At 49.3% G+C, this 12,664-nt stretch overlaps 1 protein-coding gene across 2 annotated transcripts in view; it reads left to right on the forward strand.

The window, feature by feature from the left end:
- The window catches only part of ARHGEF11 (Rho guanine nucleotide exchange factor 11), a 1,046,032-nt gene that overhangs the window by 912,032 nt on the left and 121,336 nt on the right, over positions 1-12,664 (forward strand). The gene's annotated exons all lie outside the window — the stretch shown is intronic.

Consider the following 12,664-nt stretch of genomic DNA (forward strand, 5'->3'; position numbering starts at 1 on the left):
GGGCTACCAAATGATTAGGCAGGATAGACCATTGGCTAGGGGGGGGGATAGCTATCGCATTTAAACTACCGCTATACTGCCAAATGGAGCGAGCGCCCATCTCTGATAGTGAGGCAGGTGCTTTCACTATTAAAGTGAATGGTGGCAACACAGTGAAGGGCTTCCTGATCTACCGACCACCTGGCCCTTACACTAGGTTCACGGAGAGTCTGGGAGAGGGCTGCACTGAGGCCACACTACGCAGAGATAAATTCCTCGTGTTGGGGGATCTCAACATCCATCTGGAAGATCCCCTGGACAGGAGGGCAGTGGACCTCAGGCAGGAACTGCAGGCCCTGCAGCTAGAGCAAAGAGTAAAATCCCTCACCCGATGGGTCATTTATTGGACCCGATATTTGCCAACTGGGGGGAGGTAGAGGTCAAAGATGTTAGCCCTGTCCCCTGGACGGACCACTCCCTGGTGCCCTTTGTGGTACGAATCCTAGCCAGTAGAGTACCGGAAAAGATATCCCTCAACTATCTTAGCAGCAAGTGGACTAAATTTTCGCTTGTAAAATTTAATGCGGCACTGACAGTAGGAGGGGGGCTGGGGGCAAGGATGTGGAAACAGCCAGTAATAATTTGACCAAACTTATCACGGAGGCTCTGGATTGCACGGCCCCTCTCTGCCGGAAGAAGGCGGGCTGCCGGATTCAGAGAACGGCCCCGTGGTACAGAGACGAGCTGCGGGCAGCGAAGACGGAGTGCAGGCGCGCAGAGAGGCAGTGGCGGGGAGCCTTTAGGGCCCAGGCTAAACAAGATTACTTAGTAAAGAGGTGTATTTACCATGGGAAGATCAGGAAGGCTAAAGCAACCTATTATGCTGATAAAATCAGAAAGGCAGAGAACTCCGCGAAAGAATTATTTATGATTTATTAGACTCTTTCGGCAGGTAAGTCCGCCATTGCACCAGGGGACTGCTCGGTGGACTCGTAAAATGTAAAATGTAAATTGATACTTGTATAGCGCACTATTCACCCGCAAGGGTCTCAAGGCGCTTGTACGAATACCGCTGTGGAACCCATCCTGGCTTTCCCTGTGAGGTGTCCACTCCTGGGCACCCCCAAGGTGGAGGCCAGGCATCCTTAGCGTTGTGGGGGCCGTTGTGGAGATTAAGCAAGCTATTGCCCAGAGTTGCAGAGTGGGACTCCATGATTGGAATAGGCACCGAGGCGAGAATTATCAGGTCCGTGGAATTTTGAGCCCAAGACCCACCGAGGCGGGGGAATTGAACCCTGGTCCCGGGCCAGACCTCTGCATCAGGGTCTGCCGCTCTAACCATTGAGCCACACTTCTCCACTCGTGCAATCGTATTGCGGATTTTTTCCCTGAAAAAGTTTCTAAAATATATTCCTCCTTCCCTAGCCAGATCATGACAGGATCTGAGTTTGTTGAATCTCCTAGGAAAACTGAGGGTTCACCGGTGCTGGCCAATTTCATTACTCCTCCTCCAGAAATACTGGTACAAATCTGTAGGCTAGTAAAATCGAGCTCTTCCAGGGACCCAATATCCCCTAAACGTTTGGCCGATAGCCTACCGCTTCTGGAGCCCTATATTAGGCTTCTTTTAGATGTCTCTTTTAGGACCCATACTGTGCCCAAAGACTGGAAACAAGCGGTAGTGCTCCCCCTGCAAAAGAAGCCAAACATCAGCTTTGAAAAACTTGAAAATCTTCGCCCAATTTCCCTGTTACCCTATATGGCCAAAGTGGCGGAGAAGGCCGTGAATATGCAGTTAATGGAGTTTGTGGAGGAGGCAAGTCTCCTTCACGATACTCAGTTCGGATTCCGGCCACGACATTCTACGGAATCAGCCCTACTTAGGGCAGTTGTGACCTTGAGGCAGGAGGTGGATGAAGGCAAAACTATGGCTTTGATCCTGTTAGATCTCAGCGCAGCATTCGACACTGTAGCCCATGCCACCTTGCTACAGTGTCTGAACAAGGGTGGGATCTCGGGTGCTGCGCTGAAGTGGATCCAGTCTATTCGATAGTGGTTAATCTGGGTCAGGGCGTGCCCCAGGGGTCGTCCCTGAGCCTGACCCTTTTTAACCTGTATGTTTCCCCAGTGGGTACTTTAGTTGAGAGCCATGGGCTCCGCATACTGTCGTACGCCGACGACACGCAGCTGGCCATCTCCCTATTGCGCGCGCCCAGTCTTGCTGCAGAGAACTTTAGAGTCTGCATGCAGGAGTTGGCAGCCTGGATGTCTGCCAACTGCCTCAAATTAAACGGCAGCAAGACGGAGGTGCTTGTGGTGGGAGGAGGCTCTCCAGTGTGGTCGTCGGCTTGGTGGCCACCTTGTCTGGGGATGACACCTACCCAGTGTCAAGAAGCCAGAAATCTTGGGGTTTGGCTTGATGCTGACCTCACATTCGGACCCCAGATCAGCCATGTTGTGGGGGTATGCTTCGGTGTCCGAAAGAGCCTGCTGAAGATCCTGGACTTGCTGCCGGTGGAGGCCCACAGGACGCTGGTGCATTCCCTTGTAACGGCGCGAATGGACTACGGCAATCTGCTATATCTGGGGGCTACGGGAAAGAACATCAGTCGCCTCCAGGTGCTGCAGAATGCCACGGCCCGCCTGGTCTTGAGATTACCTCGAAGGTCGGCATCGGGGAGAGCGCTTCAGGCACTCCATTGGCTCCCTGTGAGAAGCAGGATTGAGTATAAGGCGTTATGTACATGCCACCACATTCTGCATGGCAAAGCGCCTATACCACTGCCGGACCTGATTTCTCGCTATGAGCCATCCCGAGCCCTGCGCTCTACTGGAGCAGGGCTAGTAAAAGTCCCCAAAGTAAGAAAGGCTCGGATGGGGGTCAGGTCCTTCCGGTATTTGGCAGCCAAGGGCTGGAACGACCTGCCGTCGGAGCTGCGCCAGGAACCTTCCGAATCCAGATTTAGGGGGAAACTTAAAACCCATCTCTTTCTCCGCTAGACTTGCACTGCTTCCGAACATCTGACTCGGTCACTTCCACTTGTCATAGCGCGGGGACACGCCGGTGCGCGTAACCAGGCGCTCTACAAATCTCCCTATTATTATTTAACAGTACGGACTCCATATTTTACAAAGATGGGTTTTAGGTAAACAATGCGGTAATTCATATAAAGGTTACATAATAAAAGAAAGTGCAAAGTGCATTGCTTGGATTGGACGTTGCAGCGACAAGGACCCATCGGATGTTTTTTCAGAGACGGGAAGGCCACCAGATGATGTACTAACCCAAGCCTCAACCTCATGAGAACAAATCTATGCGAGGGTCTGGTCACCAGGCTTAGATATGGTTGAAATCCCTTGTTCCCCACAAGTTGATTATAAAACATACAGGTGGGTTTTAAACCATTGCTGCTCACCCTCCTCTCAGCCTTGTATTTTATGAATATATTCTTTAACTCCTGTCTTGACATTGCTGCAGCAGCATGTGGGTCGGCCAAGATGTTTATACCAAAAATGTCCTGGAAACTGACTATTATAAATTTTAATCAAGGGATCTTAGAGTAGTTATCCAGAGAGAGGCAGGCATTAATTACAGATCTATTCATTGATGTCTCCTCCTTTTGCCAGATCAAGTGCCATAACATTAGCGGTGTCAGAGATATCAAGTCTGACAAGTGGTAGATCCCTAGTTCTCTGTGAGTTAAATCATTAGGGGCGGAATTTGGTAGACACAGGAGTTTCTTGAGAAAAACATTTTCCTCAATTTGCAGGCAGCCGTTGGAACAATGACCCCAGATTCCAGACCCATATAGAGCAATTGATACGCATCGGGATCGGTAGATCTGCAGCATATCCCTGATGCGTCTTTCGCCTATCTTGGCCGCGAATCTAAAAAACCCCATGAGCACTTCTGGCCTTTCTGGCCCGCACGTTAGTAAATTCATGTGCTCAAGTTCAGTCTCTACCAAAGGTGATTCCCAGATAACAAAAATTGTCAACTTGGTGCACTCTCTGACCCTCAATAAAGAAACTATGCGAACTCCTTCGGCCGCCCCCACAAATCATAGTGTAAGTTTTGGTTTTGTTAATAAGCAGTTTCCTATCCCTGATAACAATGGAGAAATTGCCAATCAAGCGTTGAAGGCCAATGTGAGTCCTAGACAGTAGCACGGCATTGTCCGCATATAACAATACCGGCACGTCAAGGCCATTAACCTGTGGGGCATCTGCACTAACTGTTTTTAAAACGAAATCTACCTCGTTGATAAAAAGTGTAAAAAGCAGGGGTGCAAGGACACAACCTTGTCTTATACCACTCCTAACCTTAAATTTAGGAGTGCATTCCCCCTTTACGCCGTAACGGACACTAGTTTGGAGATTATCATACAGCCGAGCTAAAAACAAAATAATACCTTCCGGGGCCCCAAGTTCAAGCAGCTTCGCCCAAAGAATGGCGTGATCCACCAGGCAAAGCAGAGGTAGAGAGAGCCCTGTTTGGCCTGGGTATACTTCCTGATAGGCAAATTTAAGTTTAAACACTGATCTAAAGTTCCTCGCCCTTTCCTAAAGCCATACTGGGAACTGGCCATAATCCCTTTCTCCTCAGCCCTTTCTTCCGACCAGACCAGCAATATTCTGCTCATGATTTTGACGGAGGAGTATAACAAGGAAAAAGGGCGGTAATTTTTAGCATCCCCCTTTTTATAGATTGGAATTATGATTGATTCCCCCCAAGTCGGTGGAACACCATTACTTACAGCGGCATTAAATACAGAAGTTAACACGGGGCTCCATAACTTCGGGGCAGTTTTATACACGTCAATAGGAACCCCATCCGGCCCTTGGGCCTTCCCCCCTTTACTAGCATTAATGCCTTGTTCCACCTCAGCAATAGTGAAATCCAGAAGGACTACAGGCCAAGAATTATCATTGACACAGTGGGAGTTGTCAGACTTAAATATAGTAGAGAGGTGGGCTACCCATGTCTCACAGGGAACATTAGATGTGAGTTCAGGGGCCAGATCGTCTTTTAGAGAAGGGGAATTGACTGTTGCCCAGAATAACACACTGTTCGACGTTTCTGCGGCCTCAGTCAGTGTTTCCCAGGCCTCTTGTAGTAGCTCTACCTTCCTATGCTTAAGGGTTACTTTATAATCAAATCTCAGTTGGCTTACCGCTATCTTATCTCTCGGCCTGGCTGTTAGGGTCCGCTTTAGTGTGGTTTGAGGTGTTGTACATGAGTGGTCAAACCACCCTTTATTGTGTGTGGTTATCCCCGAGCCGGTTTTCGTACACATAGTGTCAATAACTTTATTAATAAACCTAAAATTACTTAAGATGCAAACGGGATCATGATCGTTATTTAAAATGGCATTAATTTCCCCGAAGCACCCTTTTACAATAGATTTTAAGACCTCTTCGGATTTTTTTCCCTTCCATCTTAATCGCACACCGTTGGGTCTATAGGGTTCGATATTCGTCACAAAACGTGAAATGGGTGGTGTTCTGCTTTCCCAGATTGTAATTTCTAAAATAATACAGTTATGGTCATTCAACGGGGTTTCTACGATCTTTGGGACCTTACATAGTGAAGTGATATTAGATGATACACATACATGGTCAATCACCGTGTTTGCATTGCGACCCGTAAATGTGGGAATAATATCACCATGGTCGTTCTTGCCGTAAGCCAAAATTTCTAGATCATGGTCCGCCATTATTTTGTTTAATGACTCACCATATGTATTATGAGGGAAATGCAAGTCGTCCTTCTCTGAATTACCTTTTACCCCACACACCCCCAGGGTGGACAAGTAAATACATTAATATCACCCACCCAAATAATATTAAAAATCACATTTTCCCCTGTAATCAATTCAACTAGAGCAATCTCTAAATCCTTCACAGCTTAGTGCTGTGTATTGTCGAAAACATTGTTATAAAAGTTATTTAGAAGAACATTGTGGGCATGTCTTTCTAGCAGCCATAGAACCTGTGAGTGTACTCCAACCTTCATGTGTCTCTTCACAACGATGGGAAGATTAACTGAAACCAGTGTCAAAAGGCATCCTTTGGCTCTGCCAGAAACAGAACCCACCGCTAGTAAACTATAGGCGGCATAACCATCATAACTAACCAGATCCTGACACCAGGTTTCCTGGAAACAGATGATGTCAAAGAATTAATAAAATCAGACCAACCCAATGTATCCCCTTTTGAGGCTAGTCCGGCAATGTTCCAACTAACTATAGAGCAAAGGGAAAGAGGGTACTCACTATTCTGCGGGATGACTGTCTGCTCCAGGTCGGGGGCTCCCGGCCTCTCACCCCCCTCCATTTGCCCAATAATCAAGCTAGCCCTATCCTGGCTTTCGTTACTAGATTCAGCCACATATGTGGCCCCTGACTCCCTTGTTTTACCCCTCTCCGTTTCAGCGCATATGGGTCTGACCACCTCATCCATAATAGTATGATCCTGATTGAGTCAATCATTTGCGTTTAAGGTGCTCAGGGATTGATATCTAATAGATACAGGCACCTGGAACATACTGGGTATATCAGGGGGTGGGCGTGACTCTCTAGTAGGGCCAACACTATTTTGGTACATTAGGTGGCTATAAAAATAACCCAGGGGGCGTAAAGATATTCCTTGTTCATTGTCTGGTAATGATGTTGCTCTGATCAAGGAAGCTGTTGCAAAGTGAGAGTTTCTAAAATTTATGATAACACAGTCTCCGTTGATGTTTTTAGTTGATTTCCCAATCCAATTGACCCTTCTCGTGGTTAGGATCTGATCAGATAAGGCCACCGGGAATCCACATTGGTTGTTAAGCCACGAGACAGTTTTGTTTTTAAGGGATTCATGGGACTCCATCTGGTTTGGGGCCAGGTTTTCATTTAATGATGGAACATTGGTTAGGACGGCCACATATGGGGCACAATCAGGGGGTAGGTTAATACTCTTACTACACTTAGCAATGTGAGTTATATCTCCCCCCTCGATTTTAGGACAGTTTTACTCTTTTGAGTTCCAGGAATTTGTCTATTTAATTCTTCTATAGGTACATGTTCATGTGCCCTCCCATTTCTGTTTGGGATTTCGGGGTTGACCGTTTCTCCTCTTGCCATGTTAGCTTGACAATTTTCCAGGGCTTTCACTTGGGTTTTCAATAAATCATTTTGTATGGTAATCTCAGCCCTGACACCATTGAATTCACTAGTTAAGTTGTCCAATCTGTCGGATAGGGGTTTAATAGATCCTTCAATTATGTCAATAAAGGTGTTCATAAGTTGCTCAACCTGAGTATTGGTTAATACCCCAGGATTAATTTTACCTAGGTGATCATCTACAGAGGATGCGTGCTCTACTGTTTTTTTTGCACCCTTGCCCAGATGAATAGGACCTCGTTTGAATTGAGCTTTCCTACAACTCCTTCTAGTTCTCGGAGCGGGTGATAGATTAGGGGTAGCAACAGACTCTGTATGTATCTCAGCTAAACTAGTTTGTGAGGTAGTGTCTATGACTTCCGGAAAGTGCAATGCGGGGTCCCCCAGGGCTCTTCCCTTTCCCCTCTTTTATTTAATTTGTACATTACCCCTCTCATTTTTGCTCTCCAACAAATGGAGGTCTCCGTCTACAACTACGCGGATGACCTTCAGCTTATTTTTACTTTGTCCTCTTCCCCCGAGTCCATGGCGAAGTTCCAGTCTGTTATGATCTTTATCCGGGACTGGATGAATTACAACCACCTGAAGTTAAACCCAGACAAAACTGAGCTGCTTCTGACAGGTGGTTGCTCCAGTCCCTGGACCCCTCTCTTCTGCCCCCCCCCCCTTCTTCCTCTGTGAAAACTCTGGGGATTAAACTAAATGACCTACTCAATCTGCACTCCCAGGTCAGTTCTGTGGTGTCCTCCTCCTTTCTTTCACTCCGCACCATCCGTAAAGTCTCCCATTTTTTTTTCTTTCTCCGCCCTAAAACTCATTGTCCTGGCGATGGTTATCTCCCGCCTAGACTATGGCAACGCTCTATACTGCGGCATGCCCGCCTACAGTATGCGGCGACTGCAGCTTGTCCAAAACCAGGCTGCCCGCCTGGTTTACAACCTGGCCAAATTCCACCATGACCCTCCGCTCCTGAAGTCCTTGCACTGGCTCCCTATTCGAGAACGAGCTCAGTTCAAGATGGGATGTATCACCTTTCAGGCTCGGGCCGGCGCAGCCCCTGCCTTCATCTCCTCGGAAATCAAAGCCTACGCCCCCGCCAGGGAACTACGTTCATCCTCCCAACAATTGCTGACAGTTCCCCGCTTTAGGCGTAAAAAGTGGGGGGGCACGAAATTTTTCACACTTGCCCCTGCCTTCTGGAACTCTCTCCCGGCCCACCTTAGATCTTCCACTCAATATTCGCACTTCCGTAAGGCGCTCAAAACATTCCTTTTCTCACAAGCCTTTCCATTATAATTGTCCTATTCTCCCTCTCCTCCCCGATCCTCCTGCCCTTTTGGGTTCAGTACTTCACAGCGCCATGAAACCGCCTGGTGTACGTGCGCTCTACAAATGTTTTAAACTCAAACTCAAACTCCTCTTGAATTTTGTTGGTTTTTGCAATTTAGGGGATATTATGAAAGGGCCATTTTATATTGCACTCTCTTGCTTAACTGTTAATATTTATGACCTTATTGGAACAAATAAAAAGTACAATTTGTGTGAAAGTTAGAATTAGTGGTTCTTCTGATCTGGACTTCAGGTATTCTAATTCATGTTTCGACTTTCAAGCATTTTCTAAACATTCTTTGTGTATTCTTGGCCTTCGGGTGTGCATACAATGAACGTTTACTGATAATTATTTTTGTACAGTCCTGCACGTTTATAACACAAGAAATATACAAAAACAAAATGTAGTTGTTTAAAAAAATTGTCTTGGGATTTTTTCAATCAATCAATGCATTTGTATAGCGCGCTACTCACCCGGAGGGTCTCAAGGCGCTTGGGGAGGGGGGGGGGGGGGAGGGGGTCCGCTACTGCTCGAACAGCCAGGTCTTGAGTTGCTTCCTGAAGGAGAGGTGGTCTTGGGTCAGGCGGAGGTGGGTGGGGAGGGAGTTCCACGACTTGGCGGCCAGGTAGGAGAAGGATCTTCCTCCCGTAGTGGCTCTTCGGATGCGGGGGACGGCGGCGAGGGCATGGCTGGTCGATCAAAGCTGGCGGGTGGGAGCGTAGAAGTTGAGGCGGTCGTTGAGGTATCTTGGGCCTTAGTTGTGTAGAGCTTTGTGTGCGTGGGTGAGGAGTCGGAGCATGATTCTCTTGTTGACGGGGAGCCAATGCAGGTCTCTCAGGTGTCCGGAGATGTGGCTGTGTCTGGGGATGTCCAGGATGAGTCGTGCTGAGGCGTTCTGGATCCGCTGGAGTCTTTTCTGGAGTTTTGCGATGGTTCCGGCGTAGAGGGAGTTGCCGTAGTCCAGTCGGCTGGTGACGAGGGCCTCGGTGACTGTCTTCCTGGTTTCGGTGGGGATCCACCGGAAGATCTTCCGGAGCATGCGTAGGATGTTGAAGCACACGGACGAGACGGCGTTGACTTGTCTGGTCATCGAGAGGGAGGAGTCCAGGATGAAGCACAGGTTGTGTGCGTGGTCCGTTGGTTTGGGTGCGGTGCCCAGGGCAGGGGGCCACCAGGAGTCGTCCCAGGCGGAGGGCGATGATCCCAGGATGAGGACTTCCGTCTTGTCTGAGTTCAGTTTCAGGCGGCTGTTCATCATCCACTCGGCTACGTCTTTTATCCCTTCGTGTAGGTTGGCTCTGGCGGTGGCGGGGTCGTTGGTGAGGGAGAGGATCAGCTGGGTGTCGTCGGCGTAGGAGATGATGTTGAGGTTGTGTTGGCGTGCGATGGCCGCAAAGGGGCTCATGTAGTCGTTGAAGAGGGTGGGGCTGAGCGAGGATCCTTGAGAACGCCGCAGATGACTTCGGTGGCCTCTGATCTGAACGGTGGGAGGCGGACTCTCCACTCCAGCGCATTCTCTCGGATTCCGACGTTGCTGAGGCGCTGCACTAGGGTGCGGTGGCAGACAGTGTCGAATGGCGCGGAGAGGTCCAGGAGGATGAGGGCCGCTGTTTCTCCTTTGTTGAGCAGGGCTCGGATGTCGTCAGTGGCTGCGATGAGGGCGGTCTCGGTACTGTGGTTGGCCCAGAAGCCAGACTGCGAGGGGTCGAGGGATCCATTCGTCTCGAGGAAGGCGGCCAGCTGCTTGTTGACGGTCTTCTCGACGACTTTGGCAGGAAACGGGAGGAGCAAGATGGGGAGGTAGTTTTTGAGGTCGGTGGGGTCCGCTGAAGGTTTCTTCAGGAGGGCGCTGAGTTCGGCATGCTTCCAGCTCTCCGGGAAGGTTGCGGTGCTGAAGGAGGCGTTGATGATGTCCCGTAGATGGGGAGCAATGACGGAGTCGGCCTTGTTGAAGACGTGGTGGGGGCAGGGGTCGGATGGAGATCCGGAGTGGATGGAGTTCATCGTGCCTATGGTTTCTTCGGTGTTGATCGGAGTCCAGGCGCGGAGGGTGGTGGTGGGGGTCGCTGGTGTAATCGTGGGGCGCGTTGGCTGTGTGCTGAAGCTGTTGTGTATGTCTGCAATCTTGTTGTGGAAGTACGAGGCGAGGGAGTTGCAGAGGTCTTGCGATGGGGTGATGTCGTTGTTTCCGGCGCAGGGGTTGGAGAGCTCTTTGACGATGTTGAAGAGTTCCTTGCTGTTGTGGGCGTTGTTGTCCAGTCGTTCCTTGAATGCTGTTTTCTTGGTGGTGTGGATCAGTTGGTGGTGTTTTCGAGTGGCGAGCTTGAGGGTGGTCATGTTGTCTGTTGTCGGGTCTCTGCGCTAGGCTCTCTCGAGGGCTCGGCAGTTCTTCTTAGATCTCTTGACTCCATCGGTGAACCATGGTGCTTTCTTACTGCCGGGTCTGTTGGGCGGGGTCCTCAGTGGGGCGAGGTCCTCAGTGGGGCGAGGTTGTCTGCGCAGTTGCTGATCCACATCATGAGGTTGTTGGCGGCATGACTGGGGTTCGCTGAGCTGGCGGGAGGGTCCTGGCTCAGAGATGCGGCGAGCTGGTCGGCGGTGATCTTGTTCCAGCATCTGTGTGCAACCTGTTGCTGGTGGTGGTGGATCATGTTCTTTGAGTCCGAGGTTTGCGAGGTTGTCTAGCAGGGTGGTGGTGTTGCGGTCGTTGTTGTTCTCCAGGTGGAAGTTGAGGTCCCCGAGGAGGATGTAGTCAGCGGAGGGGAGGGCGTGCGGGCTGATGAAGTCGGCAATGTCCTCGCTGAATTGTGTGCGTGGTCCCGGGGGTCTGTAGATGAGAGTGCCTCTGAGGGTGGTCTTGGGGTCGGTGTGGATCTGGAAGTGCAGGTGTTCGGCGGCTGTGAGGGTGTTGTCGGAGCTGGTCGTGATGTGGATGGTGTACCTGTGGATGATGGCGATGCCTCCTCCAGTCTGATTGACACGGTCCTTCCGGATGATCTTGTATCCGTCCAGGATGGCGATGTCGGGCGCTGAGGAGGTGTTCATCCAGGTTTCCGTGAGGAAGGTGACGTCTGGTGATGTTGTGTCGAGCAGGTTCCAGAGCTCCACGGCGTGTCTGTGGACGGAGCGGGTGTTGAGCAGGATGCACTTCAGGTGGTTGCTGCTGGTTCTCGGCTCGGCGGGTGTGAGTGTAGTGCAGGTCCGGATGCAGGAGAACTTGCATGAGTGGCAGCTGATGGGTCCGTGGGTGCGTCTCGGGGTGGCTCGGTAGCAGCCGGGGGTTCGGCCGGTGTGGAGTGCGTTGAGGGTGGCGGCGTCGTAGGTCTGGCGGGTGGGCTTTGATAGTGGGGTTAACAGACGGAACCAAACATTTGTTCAAACTCTGACCTAGTGGAGGTGGGTTCAGTAAAATGAAGTGACGTTTTTGGGAGAAACATATGGTTCTCATTCCATCCAAATAAGGAGTGGGGGCTCAATATCTAATAAAGATTAATGTTGTAATTGAGTGTTGCTACATTGAAGGAGAAGGCCAAACTTTTTGTAGTTCTTTGCCGCGGGGATCGCCCGCCCCATCATATTGTTCTTAATGGTGTGGCAAGAGTAGGTTATTTCCGTCCTTTAGTTCAATGTAATGGTGGGAATAACTTTACAAATAGTGTTCAGTGACCTAAACTTAATGTGAATTTGAAGGATTGGCACTGGAGGGTGCTGAATATATACAGGAGATGTTTTTACTGTTATCGTTGAGTGGCAATTGCATGGAAGACAACCTTCTCAATGGTAAAAGTCAAATCCAGGAGAAACCTAGAAACTGGGATTTTATGTGTCAAATTTGATTACTGATATGTTATTTAGTGTTATAACGGATGAGCACCCTAAGCATGACACACCCTTTTCTGACTATCTAGTGGCCCTAAATCACTGAACTTGTAGTCAGTAGGCTGCGACATGAGAATTTTAGTGTGTACCCACACCCCATAGCGAGTTGAGGATATTTTAGAGTATTAGACAGCGCTTTCCTGAAGATCAAAATAAAATAAAAAATGCCAAATGCCCACATTGGGTTAAAAAAAAAAGAACGAATGTGTCGAACACTTGTGTGTGTAAACATTTAATTAGTCACTCACTAAACCAGGCATCACTGAATGGCATGCATATTGAACATATATGTGTTAAAAAATGTATCTTG

Source organism: Lissotriton vulgaris, chromosome 12, assembly GCF_964263255.1.
Source record: "Lissotriton vulgaris chromosome 12, aLisVul1.2, whole genome shotgun sequence".
NCBI classification, from domain to species: domain Eukaryota; kingdom Metazoa; phylum Chordata; class Amphibia; order Caudata; family Salamandridae; genus Lissotriton; species Lissotriton vulgaris.